At 40.6% G+C, this 16,088-nt stretch overlaps 1 protein-coding gene across 1 annotated transcript in view; it reads left to right on the top strand.

The window, feature by feature from the left end:
* Positions 1-3,932: 3,932 nt before the first annotated feature.
* LOC107089074 (SH3 and multiple ankyrin repeat domains protein 3-like) overlaps positions 3,933-16,088 on the top strand; it is a 76,937-nt gene continuing 64,781 nt past the window's right edge. Inside the window, 1 exon segment of the mRNA XM_015381614.1 lies at positions 3,933-4,202. The gene's annotated coding sequence lies outside the window, so the exon portion shown is untranslated.

The following is a 16,088-nucleotide window of genomic DNA, read 5'->3' as shown; positions in this document are numbered from 1 at the left end:
AGGAAACATGCAAGAGGAGGAGAGTTTAGTGTCGGAGGTCGTGGATGAGTCTCCTCCGTCATCAATGTTTTATTTAGAGGAGGAAAGCGGGAATGAAGATGTTGTGGAAGAGGACACCAGGGCGGCAGAAGCTTGGCTTGGTGTAGAAGGCTTCCAGCCGTACATGTTTGAGCCCTAGCCTCGCAACGCTGCCAGTTCTGTTAGCTCTACGCCTGCTGAAGACACAGACGTCCATCCCCGAGAACACTGGGACAGAACTCAATGGGAAAGGAAATGATTCTTATTTCAACCGTTGTGTATATTAGCTGCAACGTATGAATCAAGATCCCATGACCAAAAAAAATTGATTGACAGATGATCGTTGATATATGATTGGCCGAATTTAGGTGTTCAAGCTGACGTATAACTAACTGGCCTGCATAAGATAACGGAAAAAAAACAACTGATTTTAAGACAGGATTTTTTTTTTTACACAGAAATTTTCTAACTTTTGGGACAATATCGATACAATTCCCTACAACTTTAAATGCCAGACTCTCTGATGCTGGAACGCCAGGATGCCCTGCCACTTGGATGCTGCTGTTAGCGTGTCATTACCTTGGGTTCATTCGATGCTGCCTTTTCTTGTGTCCTGTAGGTAGTCAGCTTCAATAACGTGCGTAGCAACACATGTCTTCTCGGAGGAAGGAGGGGGAGGGGCTAAAACTCAACGTGGAGCCAGAGTCATCTGGTCAATGAGTAAAGGCCTGAAAAATGCTCATTTCAGAACTCAAGGGTTTCTGAGGATAGATAGACAATAAAAACCAAACATTTAGGTTTTTCTCAGTGAGTATTTAAATGAAATTACTTTGCTTTGAGCTTCAACTGGAGCACGAAATTAACAATGATGTTAAGAAGAGGATTTTCTACTCAGTTGTACTTTTCTATCAGATTTTCTACAATAAGGAATTTATTAAAATGGGACCTGGTTACATTACACTGCAGACTATTACATCTATGCTTTTACTAAATCCAATGTTCTGATCAGTTTACATAACTCCAATTACTGTGTTATTCACCACTAGATGGCCACAGTGAGCACATGAAGCCTAAATGAGGCCTTTAGAAAGAACATTTTTTGCAAATGTGCCTGTGAGCTTCAAGACTTTAAAGCCTCATCTTTCCATCAAAAGACATATCAGTGTTTTGTTTTCCTGTGAAAACTATTAATATGAGGCTATGACTGCTCTGCATTTAATCTTGGATTCTGAATCTTCTATATACCATTGATATTTTTTTTTATTAAACGTATTGATATACTCAGCAACAGCATATGTTAAAAGTGTGGGAACCCTGAGAAGGACGAAAATATTAAGACTCTTGTCAGTTTGTCTATTTGTTTTTCCAGAAATGGGGAAAACATGGAGGATGTGGAGAATCTTTTCAGGAGTGGATCATCAATGATTTGTCCAGGAGGTCAATAAAGAACCAAAACATCTACCGATAAGCTAAAAATGACCGCTGGCCAAAGAACACAAACAAACTTTTAAACATTTAAAAAATGAAAAAGCATGATTTGAAAGATTTTAGTAAAATATTTGCCTCACTAATAGAAAAAAAAAAAACCCCAGCGCATTATTGAAGGTTGTGTCAGAGATCATAATGGACATACTGAACATGGTGGTGGTAGTAGTATGGTCTGGGCCTGCTGATGCTTCAGGACCTCCGTTTGATGGAGCCATGAATTGTGTCCAGAAGGAAATGTGACCTAAACCTCAGCCGCTCTGAGGCGGGTAGCAGGGTAACATTCACCCAGGAACTGCAGCAGGGAATCCATTTTAAAATAAAATGTTTACTTTGATCTGTGAAGAATAATTTAGACCCTGAGCAGCAGTCTGGTACAAAGCGTATTGCTTTCATCAAAGAAAAAATATATCTGACAGCCTATCTCATAATTAGGAGATCGGTATCTTATAATTATGAAATAAGATCTCATAATTATAAGATAATATGTTATATTTAGGAGATCAGGAAGGACTTTCATTGCCGAGCTACGCTACATGAAACGTCAACAATGAGTGGGTTCTTGGATTTAATATGCTTTTAGGTTTGCAACACTGGGAAATACTGAGTTTCCTCAATGTGGATGGATTTAGTTTTAGTTTGTCGGCATTGCGCAGTAAGTCCTTAGAATTTTTCAGGCAAAAAGCCCACTCTGCTCTGACTTGCTGGAAATCGCTCTGTTCCTGCAGGAGCAATTAAACCAGCATGGGAGGCTTTATGGTTATAAATTAACCTGGCTTGGTGGTGTCCCAAATAACTGTTCTCCGGTACCTTCTCAGAAATCCTAGATCCTCAAGGAGCACAGCTGAGGCTTCAGAGTCGTTTAAAAGGTCCAAACTTCATGCAGCATGTTGATTCATATAAACCATAACTAACAACTAAAACCATTCCAAATCTGCATTAATGAAGCTGCTGATGGATTTTAGCGATGGTCATAATGCTGCATGCTTACTCCACACGTAGTAATCCCCGGGTTATAACTGCGTACTTTGTTGATCAACTGAAAAACAGGAGCGGAGCTCCAATGCGTATCAGGTCAGATCTGGGTACAGAGAATGGTTCAGTGGAACAGATGCAGATATTTTCAAGAAGTAATCATGAAGACCAGTTTTCTGAGAGATGCTTCATTACTGGCTTAAGTATTTATACGCATATATATAGATAGGATCTTGTTTCTTTTAGATATTTTCTCAGAATAACGAGATTTTATCTCTTAACTATGAGATAAGCTGTCTGATTTTTTTTCTTTGGTTTATGCAATATGCTCCTGTAGTCTGGTCCTTTTTCTCTTCAGCTCTAAAGACGCTGCTGACGTCTTTGTTAAATACAGAAAGTCCAACACTAGTGGCTCATTTCCTGAATACGTCTGTTCTGCATAGTCCTCTAAATCAGGCATCCCCAAAGTCGGTCCTCGAGGGCCGCTGTCCTGCAGGTTTTAGAGGTTTCTCTGCTTCAGCACAGCTGATTCTGATGATTGCACTTCAGCAAACCCTGTTTATCAGCTATCAATGTAAATCAGCTGTGCTGGAGCAGAGAAACCTCTAAAACCTGCAGGACAGGGGGCCTCGAGGACCGACTTTGGGGATACCTGCTCTAAAGGCTGCATGACCCATTTCACATGCACAGCTTTTTTCCTTCCACTTAACTTTTCTCTAATATTCTTGAACCCATTCCTCTCTGTTTAGCAATCTTCTCTGTGATAATGTTAGTCATAAACTGCTTTAAGAAAGTATTTCTCTTTTAAAACGTTCTGAGGAATATTCACATTGGTGAGATGTTGGGTTTCTATTCGGGTAAAGTCATAATCTTTAAAGCTGTAAACTGGATGAAATATTTGCCGTTTGTGTGATAAACGAATAACTGAACTAATGAACTTATTGATGATGTTTTAGGTAATTAGGTTTAATTTTGTGTGTTTCTGATGCTGAAAAGCAGCAGATTTGCTCCTTCAGTCTGAACACCAGCAGCTGCAGGCAGCGACATGAATGGAGGCGTACAGTACGGCGTGTCATCACTGCAGCGCAAACAGGGCTGGGGTTGGGGCTCACATCTGGAAGACACCCTGGAGTCACGTGACTCTGGCCGCGCGCGCTCCGATTGGTGGAAGAAAGTCTTTTGAATCCGAAAGCGATTCGTTTGGTCGGATGAATAAACTCCTCGAACGCCTCTTTGAATCGGGGGGCTCTCGCCGGATGCCGCCGGTGGTGCTGATGCTGGCTGAAACCTGAATCCCGGTCGCACCGTTGCCATGGCGACGGGGCCGCTCCTCCACTCCCACGCCACTTACCCCTCAGCTCACAGCAAAAAAAAAAATAAAAAAAACAAGAGCGAGGCAGGAAAAGAGGGAGAGAAAGAGAGAGGTGTGTTTTCTAACCCACGCATTGGAGTGGGAGACGGCGTGCGCGCGCTCACACACAGCCACAGAGAGTGTGTGTCATGCTGGCAGTGTGTGGGCTGAACCTAGCAGCCCTCCTCTCGTCCTGCCTCTCCCACTTCTTCTCCTCTCTCCCTGTGCGTCTCCAGATACTCCTCCTTCTCCTCTTCCTCTTCTTTTCTCCATCCTCCATCACCTCTTCCTCTGCTCCTCTCGGTTCTTCTGTCCATCTCGTCTTTTTTTTTTTCATTTTATCATCATGGAGAGCTGGTCGCTGATCTTCTGGGTGAGTCTCTGCAGCTCTGCGTTTCTGGGCTGCATGTTGGCCGTGGTTTTCCCACGGCAGTGTGTGTGTGTGTGGGAGTGGGAGTGTGTGTGCCGCTCACCTGCTGTCGCTCTAACTTTAAAACTACCCTCTCTTAATGTTTTTGGTTTCTGCCTATTATCCTTCTTCTCTGAGAATTTTAATCATCTTCTTTCTTCATATCATTTTTTTTGTCCCAGTTGTCTCCTTCATCGTTTTTATTTTTCACTCCTTTCTGTTCTGTTTTCCTTTCCGAACTATTTAATCTTTCCTTTCTCTCTATCCTCTTTTCCAATCCTTCTGCTCTCTTCCATATTTTTAACCTTTTTTTTTCCTTCATCAATGTTTCCGACTCCTTTCTTCCATTCTTAAATATTTTTTTTCTTTTAGGTGCCTCCCCCTCCTGTAAGCTCCAGTCCTGTCTTGCTCTCTCACCCAAAATGAATAATTTCATCATCTCTTCACAGAAAAACAACTGTTCTCTTCTGCTTTGTTTCATTTCAATGAATCCCCCCTGCTTTTTATTTCCCCTTCCTTTTTCCTTCAGCATCACTTCTCTGTCCCGTGCATGGATGTGCGTGTGCGTTACATAAGCTCAGCAGCAGTAAGTGTGGGCTGTGATCTCAGACTGACTGTCTAAAGGAGCAATATATCTCCCTATATAAAGATATCAAAAAGGAGCAGAAGTTTGTCTTCTTCTTTTGACCTGAATCTTTAATCATCACCTTGTTGCTGTTGAGGGCGAGCGGGTCATCTTTAACTTTGCATGAAACTTGGTGTAGTTGATTCAGAAACTGGTGCAAAGGAATGCAGCGTGCAGAGGTGCTGCTTTATCTGCACATTTGAAATAAAGTGTTCTTGTTCTTTTTTGTCAGTCAGATGAGGGTTTCAGGGTAAAGTGTTTATAGAACCAGGTCTGCTGCAGGTTCTGTTGCAATGGGCTTGGTTATTGCTAGTTATGGCTTAGAACCTTGTTTTCTCTGATCCAAACTCTCACACTTGATCAATGCAGGGTCATCAGTTTACTCTAAATAATTCCAGATGTTTTTCTACAACCAATCATAGTGACGTCCATCTGTCCAGCGATCCACTTGCTCATGCCTCCATCTTTTTTCATCCATCTTGTCAGTCTTTGGTTTTTACCAGATTCCATATTTAAATCCTAAATGATGGTTTAGTGGTGAAGCCGTCGACTTTCGGTCTGTATAGAAACTATGCCAAGGCTTTCAAATTGACTCCCTGAGCCTGAATAAGGGAACCTCCAGAGGGACATCAAATAACAGACCATCTTTAAACTGACCAGAGCAGAAATGTCCATCTTTGTGGTGATCTTCTCTGAGTTAAACCTAAAGCTGATTGATGTCCGTGAATATGAGGCCGAAAAAAAGATCTTGAAATGATGAATGAGCAAAAACGGTAATATCATTCCTCTTTTTGAAGGTGGAGCTGCACCAAGATTTTTGCAACTTTTCCTTTCATCACCTTTTAGCTAAGATAGGCAGATCAATTAAGGGCCGAAACATCAGATTCATTTGGACACATCGACTAATGAAAGAATTGTCAAAAAATGTAACAATCGAAAATGGTCTAAAGCCTGCCATCTGCTAAAAAAAACAACTAACTAAGACCTGAAATTGAGCCAAAACTATATAAATATATCTACATATTTTGCATTTAAGGGTAATTTGGAGGATTTTCGCAATACTTTTAAAAGACCCGCCCTCTCCACTTATAACCCTCTCCACATGCACAATCCTGTACCCGCTTCGGAGAGGCAACGCCTATTAAATGCATGAGAGAGCGTGTACAAGCCCATTTCTTCTCATGCGACCTCTGTTTAAAAGTTGCTGTTCTCATAGCTCATACAGGCTTATTGTGTCCAAACATCCGCCATAACCCCTAAATCCCTCAATCACTATATATAGTGGGCTTTATAGCGAAGTCAGTTAACTGACCGTTCGGACAGGTGATCACTGCTTTTTGATCCCCGTTGGTCACGTAACTCCTCCTCCACTGAGCGTTGCCTGCGCCATCTTTGTTATAAGTCGCCGCTGTCGGGTAATGACAGCAAACCCCATAATGCTTTGCTCTGAGAGCTCTCCGTGCAAAGCATTCTGGGATATATCTGACTCATCTGAGGCCTTTTTTTTCTTCTGTTACACTTCGTAGGCACTTTTTCTCTTATAACCCTCGCCCATTTTCAAAGAACCTCGGCGAGAAAGGTGAGCTTCATGACTGTCTCATACCGTAGCTCACCTTAATTAGCTGACAGTTAGAAGGAGCACTTATTGAGATGATCCACGTGGAAACAAAAGATTGTCCTTTTCATTTACCTGTTGGTGCGCATGCGCAGAAAAAGATGGCTATGTGGGGTGGAGCACGTAGGACGGCCTCACATATCACCAGCATGATCGACAATTAGGAGGAACACTTATTTTGATGATCCACTCAGAAAAAGAAAATCCCGCAAAATATCTTTGTGGGGGGAAAAAAAGCAGCAAATAAGCTCTATAAAGAACCACTGTCACATCTAGCCAATTTAGCAGGTGTATGCCTGACGTCCCTAAATCTCCTAAAAGGCTGGCTTAGCGGAACTTCTATGTATTTATTTATTTTTTTAGAGTATTCATATCCAACGAGAGCCTAACTTATGCATAATGCACGGCAGCGTAATGCCCATGAAATGCTTCACAAGCCAGTGACCTGAGGGGTGCAGCGATGCGGCCGGAGCCACCCGGCCGCATTAAAAGATGTCTTTGAATGTGGTATTAACCTAGCTGTTGTTCGTGGGCGGGCGGTAGAAAAGAAACGCAAAGGAGGTTTGCAGTCACAGCAGATTCAGCGTCATGTCTGCTAGGAAGTTTTTTGGTCATGGCTGTGGGCGTGAACACAGGGAGGATCCATCACACTCCCCATCATCCCCCTATGATGGGGATGAACTTAGCCAACATATGCCAGCGTTTTTTGCCAGATATTCCTTATGTCATGCATACGCTGGCTAAATCATCATGGTGTGAATGGGGGGGGGTTCATTCGGACAGGATATGGTGCTCCCTTCACTTGCCTTTTTCTGTTGGCTGCATTCCGTGGTCAAAGTTGCACATATTTGAACTTTGACCACGGCATGCACAGGACTTCTCTTGTGTTTGCTTGACAAAGCACTTTGGTTTCTTCTGAAATGCCATTGAAAGTGATGGATTTTAGAGTCCAGTGTTGTGCATGGCGCATCCTGTCTGAAAGCCCCTTTAGGTCAATTACTTAAAGAAAACACTTTGCGCTAAATTGAAATCAATATTCCATTTGTACAAAGATATAAATCATTGAAGTGCTGTTTCAGACATGTTTGAGTTGACCAGAGCTTATGTTTGTAGCTTAAATGTTTAAAGTTTGCATATTTTATTCTCTATTTTTATAATCAAAAAATTGGAGGCCGCCACCATGGAAATCCGCAGCAGATTTCCATGAACTCTGACCTCAGGCCTGTCTCCAGGGTGAACCTGCAGTTCCTCCACCCCCCGGACAGAGTGAGGCCTCATAGTCGTCTTTGCCATGCAGACATCTGAATCCTTCATCCAGTTTGCCACTGGAGACCGTGCCAAGCGGTTTTAGCATTTAGCCCTGGACAACACACAGCATCATATGCTTTGACGATCAATAGGAAAGGTTTTGGTCAATAAGCGGCACTTGAAAAGAGGAAGACCTTTTACTCTTTCATATGGTTTTGAAATCTGACCCAGGATCCCATCCAAAAAAATGTTCTTTTGGATGGGAAAACACTGCCTTTGAAATAAGCCGAGGTGCTTGGTCACTTTGAAAGGGCTCAGAGTAGAGCCTTCTCCTTCACTTCAAGAGGCGCATTTGATCTTCGCCTCTCTGGGGGGTGTTCCACAATTATGAGACCCAGAGGATGACCCAGTAAATCCTGGAGGTACCATGTCTGTGGTTGGCCTCAGAGGAGCTTGAGGAGACATCTGGGGAGAAGGAACCCCTATATAGTGCTCTTTGTAGTAGTTGGACTGTTCAGAAGCAACCGAGGATAAGTAGGAGGACAACGAGAAGGAGTACGGATCTAAAACACAGATATCCAATGAGCATCAGTTGTTTTATTGACTCATTAGTCTCAGAGATCAGTGAAGGGCTAGTTTGGCTAAGAAAAGCTTACTGTTAAAATACTGCTGGATGATGAAAGGTGGACTGACATTTCAGGATTTCACAGAATGTTGTTTTCAAAAGTGGAGGATAAATCCTATTAAAACCGTACGCAACAGAAGGCACAGGAACGGAGCTGGTAGCTGTTAACATTAAATGCAATGGAAAACATGCAACTTTAGTCAGGTTTCTATGTTGATTCTGAAGCATTTAAGCTGCATTTTGAGGTTCAGTCTTAGATGCTGAGCAGAAGTTTGATCCCCGTAATTTCCAATGGACTCAAAAGTTGGTAAAAGTTGGTCTGAAAACACTTTTAAAGGTAGTGGGTGATATAACAACTTGGCAAGGAAAGAGACAAGGAACGATCGGCAACTAAGCTTGACATGACTGAGTGTTTTTAAAGACATTCAGTAATTCCAGCCTGCTTTCATCTTAATACATGTTTTATTGTTACCAGTTTTCCCAAAATCTGTGCTTCTGAATTAAATAAAGATTTATAGACGAGTAGCAAAACAAATAGAAAAACTGACCTACTGATAATTTTTTCCTGGTAATGCATTGAGGCCATCTAAAACAGAATTCTGAAAGACTTTCTGGTCTGTTATACAAAAATGAAATGATAATTTGCTCTAAATGCTGAGAAACTCCATGTGATCCGTTGCTGATGTCAGAGATCAGAGGATTTCAATGCCTGTACAAACACAGCTTGTTTAAAAGTGTGTAAATATATTCAGCTGCTGATATTAGGGAATTTATTTGCATAGATACTGTGATACTGTGATTGGTGTAGTTTTATTATCTGGTCCTCCACAATTAATAGATTACAACGGTTGGAAAATTTCCTGAAAGACTTTTAAAATATATAATGATGTGGAAACGATTGGCTCTGTGTTTCCTTTATTTAGATCAGGAACCTTTAATATCGTTTTTTAAACTTGATTTTTTTTAGTGTTTATTCAATGAGAAATGTTTATGTTATTTCTACCCCTAACATCTGTATAAATGTGTGGAAATACCTAAAAATAAAAACCTGTCCTGCTGAGATTTTACAGCAATATTTGTTTTTACAACAGATTCAAGATCTAAGAGACCACCAGGTGGTGGTTGGCTAGGACACAAATGACATCAACGGGTCTGATTATGTTTCTGTTCCATTAACGATAAAGTGCAAATCCTAAACTAAACTATTTTCATACATCAACTCATTTCGGCTGTGATGTTTGATGAGATGATGTCATTTGAGAGACGCACTGAAAGATACGACGGAGTATTAGGACCAGGTTGGAGAATTACTTTCTTCTATTTCCAGAATAAAGTCATAACATTATGAGAATAAAGTCGTAAAATTACGAGAATAAAGTCGTAACATGAGAATAAAGTTGTAAAATTACGAGAATAAAGTCGTAACATGAGAATAAAGTCATAAAATTACAAGATGATATGGCAAGAAAAAAAACACAAAACGAGAATAGTCATAAAATTACAAGAATTCATAACATGAGAATAATGTTTTAAAATTACGAGAGTAAAGCCATAAAATTACAAGATATCATTGCAAGAAAAAAAAAACACATAATGAGAATAGTCATAAAATTACAAGGATTAAGTCGTAATAATAAGAGATTAAAGTCCTAAAGTTACGAGAAACAAGTTGTATTTTATGACAACTCCTACAAGAAGTGCTTTCTTCACTAAAATGAGGAATGTCGAGCATTATGTGAAGATATACTTTGGCTCTGGTTTGACAAATAAGGAAATCTTTTAGCACTAGCATCACATTGGGCAGGATGTCAAAGTGGACTCAGGTTGCTGATTGGTGGAGCTGGTCGGCCATTATTTGCTGGTTGGAGCTCGAATCTTTCTTTCTGAAACGGGTTGACGGATGATGACTTTATTCTCGTAATATTACAACTTTTTTCTCGTAATGTTACGACTTTATTCTCAAAATAAAAAACAAAAAAATTATCTCTAATCTGGCACTAATAATCCATCATATAAAGATTAGCAGTAATTGAATAACTTTAAAAAAAGCTTAACTTCGGCGCACAGACACTAAAGTTTCCCACTCTTATAACGGCTCTGCATTAAAACATAGGAGGGTTGCTGACAAACCTGTTGTTGTTTTTTAGCTTAAGTGAAAATTCAAGAGAGGTTAGAGATTTTTTGCGTGAGTTATTTTATTTCAAGGTGTCTACAGTGATCTCAGTTAGCCCAAAAGGTGATTTACAAATAAAAGCACACTAATTTTCACTGATCAATAATTCTCATTTGTAGCAAAACATTTGTTCATATTTAAAATAGCAACAAGTAAAAATTCAATATTTCTCCTAGAAAGAGCTAAAATATCTAGATATAAAGAACCTAAGGTGTCAGCTGGATGCGATGCACGTCAATGTATTTAGAGATTAGCCTCTCTCTGACCTTAAAACCGAAGCAGCGTAGCCAGAGGAAACGTTTACCTGAAGACAGTGATATAAACTGAGTCCCTCATTTCTTTGATAGACATGTTCCTGGTGATGTTTTGCCGTGGCTCTATCTTTTACAAATATGCGCACATGATTCAACTCAGGTAACACATCTTCTTTTGATCTACAGACTGTGTTCAACAGCCCCACCTAGTGGTGACATTTTACTTAAAAGAATTTGGAGTTTATTGAAGCCTTTCATTAAAAAACTTGTGCACAGAGCAGTAATGTATTTTTTCCCCAAGTAAGTTATTTCACTAAATAAGCTGAGCCATCCTAGGCCAGTGTTGGTCCTAGAACTTCCATAATGATGGTGCAAACCTCCCATCCTGTATGTTTGTTTGTATCTGGGTCACTCTGGATGAAATCAGTTTTCCTGCATTCATATAAAGTCAGAGCTAAAGTTCAATTTTGATCCTAAAAGTGACACGAGGAGGTTCACAGTCACTGTGGGTTGGGGTGTCCAAGGCATTGCTGCTGTCAAAGGCGCTCAGGCCCTGCAGCACCCATTTGGAGTAATTTTCTTATGGCAGTTTATTATAGATATAATTTATCTTCCGCTATGTTAAAAATCAGATCTTTCACCCTTATTAAAAGAGTGTTTTGCCTGTGAGGATAATGATGTCATTTTCTGGTTTATTGCATCACTATGTCAGCACTAACCACACAAATCACATTATCTCAACAGATCTTCTAATATAGCTCATCTGATTTATGGACCTTGTCTCAAACGACGTGGGTGTTTAACACTCCAGCAGTCTTGACCTGCTGATCTCTGATCTGGATTTCATTGTCTGACATTTTTATTTTGGATGTGAGAAGAAAACATTCCTTTGACTGTTAATCCTGCAGGAGCTTCTGCCTGATTAGTATCTCTTCTGTTTCCCTTAGAAACGCTTTGATTAATAACATCAAAGGGGGAAAAAACATGGAGAAAACTAATCAAAATGATGAAAACTGCAAGTCTACAGACATTTAAAGCTGGAAGAGACACTAAAAAACCAGTAGTTGAACCTGCAGAGGAAGGTGAATCTTCTAATCAGGGGGGTTGATACAAATGTAGGAAACATTTTTCTGGTTATTGGTACAAAATACTTATATATGGCGTGGTGTCTATCACATAAAATAAAAGGAAATGGTTGTTTTAATGAGACAAGACCGGGAAACGTTAAGATGTATGAATAAGTTAGAACTGCATCTGTACAGACCGGATGTATCTGCTGCCCAGCAGTACAGAAACCTTTCCATAAAAGGTAGAGCGTCTGAGCTGGCATCTCTCCTACCTGGGATCTAAATTTACTTTAAAGAAGACAAGGAAATATTTATCAGAGGAGGATTAGGGCCACTGAAAAAAATTAAATAAAGTTAACTGATTTTTAAATGTTATTCAGTTTATTATGGGAAAAACTTTAAACTCACAATTCTGACTTTTTTCTCAGAATTCTTACAGCTAACAAAATGTTAGCATCAAGCCGTAGCCATGTCTGTTTTAGAGACTAAACTAGCTCTCTTGTTTTAATCAATTTCAGCTCTTCCATTAAAGAAATAGCATCACCGGGGACCCCTCGGCACGTAAAAAGTCGCCTCATTCCGTTATTTTCCACCATTGTGTCACTGGCCCTCCCAAACAACTCACATCTTTGTCAGTGAAGCTGAGTGCTCCCACATCTCTTCCTTCATGGTGCCCGTCTTCTTTAAGATCCATAATTCTGAGATTAAAGTCAGAATTCTGAGATTAAAGTCAGAATTCTTTTCCCATATTTAACTGAAATACAATTTTATTTTTTTTTTTCCAGTGGCCCCAATCATCTTCCATATATAAAAAAAAAGAGATAAAAACAAATAGACTTTCTGACCGTTTTTCAGATCAAGATTTGATTGGGTTAGATATTTCAGAGTCATGTTTTGACTCATGTTCGTATAAAACGTTGTTTGGATGTAAATTTAGAGGCTGTAGGAAGACGATGAGCTGTGGGAGTTTCTGAGGGCCGCTCTAAAACTAGTTCATCCTGTCTGTGTTGTCTCTCACTGCAGATACAAACTGCAAATATTAAAACTAAACAAAACACAGAGCCTGAAAATAAGAGCAGTGTCTGAGAAAAAACTGTTTCCCAACCAGTTAAAATGTGGTTAAACTGGTTTAAAAACATCGAACAACCAACATCTGGGGAACATACAGCAGCTGTTTCAAATATGCAGCTCAAAAATTGTTCTATTTGCATAAATCTTATAACTCGTGCCAATGATAAATAAGATAACAAGTCCTGCACGTTGAAAAGTTGTCATTCAGTCATAAAGAAGGGAAATCCAGCCTTCAATGAACAATAACAAATATTTCGCTTTGTAATTTTAATTGAACGAAGACTGAACCTAAAAGCAGCAGCAGAGGTTTTACTCAGCTTGTAGAACAACTTCTAGCTGCCATAAATCTCAGTAATCATTTTCTGCCTGTCTTCACACATCGCTGCTGTTCCCTAAAGCAAAGAGTGCGATTATTTTGCCCTTTTCGGGCAGATTCTCCAGTCGTGCTGGAATTTTTGATCGGGCCGACTTTCAGCCTGATGGTGCATTGTGTGTAGTGTACAGGGGGTAACGAGGGGCGATCAGCCTTTCACGACCACCTCCCCATCAGGAATCACAAGGTCTGGGGAAAATCAAATGTGTGAAATGCAGTCAGCCGTCATAAGGTGGTCATTGGCAAAGCACTCAGTGCACAAACAAGGATTCTTCTTCTTCCTGTGAAGAATCTGTGAAAACACAGAAGCATGGCGGGGATGTAAATGAAATGGAGTTCTTTCTGTAAAAATGACAGACCATAGTAGCTCCTTTTGCTCAGGTATATCTTTGTCCAAATAGGTCGTCGCCTTTTCTTTTTATTGCTGTCAGTGCAAAATTGCACAAATTGCCAAGGCAGCATGTTTCACTCTAGTGAGCTCCATATTAAAGTTGTAGGGAAATCATATATAGATCTCAAATCATTCTGGCTTAAACATGTATGGGGCGTGCTTTGGTGGCGCAGCGGTTAGATCGCACCATCCAAGTACGGAGGCCTTAGTCCTCGGGTTTGAATCCCATGGTGCTTTGCCACATGTCTCTCACCCCCTCTCATGCCCCCTTTCCTGTCAGCCTACTGAAAAAACGAGCCCCTAGTGCTGCAAAAACTAAAAAAATATATATAAATGTACTTTACATATACACATCTATAAATGTACAACCCATGTACATGGCTGACTCGGGTTCCAATCCGACCCGCTGTCCTTTGCCACATGTCTCTCTCATACCCCCTTTCCTGTCAGCCTATTGTTGAAAAAACAAGCCCCTAGTGCTGCAAAAACAAAAAAAAAAACAAACAAACAAAATAAATGGACAGTACTCTACCTTCCCGAAATTTAGAACATTTCTATTGAAGAAAAAATCCTGTCTTGAAATCTGTGGGGTTTTTTTTCTCGTTATCTTATGCAGGTCTGTTAGTTATACGTCAGCCTGAACACCTAGGCCCCGTCCACACGAAGCCGAACCCTGGCCTAAACGCACACATTTTTCACCAAACCAGCCTCTCATCCACACGAAGCCGGCGTTTCGGGGGTCTGTAAACGATCTTTTTTTTATTCAGCCTTCAGAGTGGGAAGATTTAGAAACGCCGTTTTCGCGTTTCCATCTTTACGCTCTAACCGCATATTTTTTTTTACACGCATGCGTCATAGCGTCGCCTCTAAACACGCATGCGCGACACATCACAACAACAATGGCGCCGTTGCTGCTAATGCTACTCACCCTGCTGTCGGGCTTACAACAGAATCTTCTTCTGGAATATCTCCAGGAAGAACAGAGCAATATCGACCACATAGTTCAGCACCTGAATTTGACTTAACCACGAAAATGGACCCGCAGGGCAACCATGTATAAATATTAGTGTGCATGCCCAACATTTCGTCGCTTATTTTTGCTTTGGCACCACAGCGCCACTTACAGGCCTGGCATACATTTTGCAGCGTTTTCATGCATTCGTGTGGACGCTCACATTTATTTTACGTCTCCGTCTTTACGGCAAATGTTTTGGAAAATATCAGCGTTTCGTGTTCGTTTTGACTTCGTGTGGACGGGGCCTTAAATTCATCTGTCAAGACAAGTCAGAGTAGCACCATCTGACTTCAGAGCTGAGTCTAATGAGGTTTTTAGACGTCCAGTGTGAGCAGGTAGATCGCATCAGAGCGGCGGGTTGCCCAATTGGAGAACATACATTGTGAAATCACAGTATTACATTTGTTGCCGATTCTGCAGCTTTTCAAACAGCCTATAGTCTGAACTTTGACTAGGCCACAGCAACACCTTGATTTTACTGCACAAATGTCAAACTTTCCTCTGCAGCATTCCTGTTTGTGTGCTTTTTTCTAATTTCGTTCTTCATTTCAGGCTTTTCTGTGAGTTTTTCGTCATTCAATAAAGTTCTGAGTCATACAGTGAATCTGGTCCTTCAGTGTAAACCATCAGGGGGACTCTTTTACGTAATACATGTATAATTCACAGTGATGTTAGCAGATCTTTTGAAGACCTAGATTTCCTCTTTCCAGCTGGAGGGCTTGAAAGAAAACATTCCACAGAGATTTAATGCAGCTTCATATTACATTGAATTAATTTTGAATGAATTGTGTAATCCCCAGTTGGATGCAGGGGTCCTGTCCGAACCAGTCCGTCTCTTTAAGAACTTGTTCTCCCTGTAGCCTGTGATTGCTCTTTCATAATTTTGCTGTTGCAGAATAAACTTTGTTGTGTTAAGGATTGTAATGAAGTGGCTCAGTCTGTTTTTAACTGGTCTGCAGTCGGTGAAGTAGGACTTTTTTTTTTAACCATCAGAGACCTTAATGATCGTGATTTTGTTCTCATTAGAGGAGGAAATCACACAGATCTGAAGTTTTGCTCTTCTCAGCAGTGTGTGAGAAACTTGACAAGACAGAGCGTGTGTCACAGAGGGAGAACACAGCGAATATTATCAGCTCCTGCCATGGGTTTCCATGGTAATGGACAAGGCAGCGAGATATCCAGGACAGCGCAGAGACACATCCTGTTCTCACGTAACAATGAAATGCATGTTTGGTGTTCTGACTGCTGCTGCTGCTGCACAGGTTTGTTTTAGCCCCAGACAATCAGGAATCCAACATGATGTCTGCAGGTCGTAAAAATGAATGTATAAATTCAAACATTTAACTCCTACAGTAAATTAAAAGGTTTGCTCAGTCTTTATTTAGGTTTTAGT

Source organism: Cyprinodon variegatus, unplaced genomic scaffold, assembly GCF_000732505.1.
Source record: "Cyprinodon variegatus isolate N-32 unplaced genomic scaffold, C_variegatus-1.0 Scaffold237, whole genome shotgun sequence".
In the NCBI taxonomy this organism is placed as follows: domain Eukaryota; kingdom Metazoa; phylum Chordata; class Actinopteri; order Cyprinodontiformes; family Cyprinodontidae; genus Cyprinodon; species Cyprinodon variegatus.
This window is presented reverse-complemented; position numbering and strand designations above follow the sequence as displayed.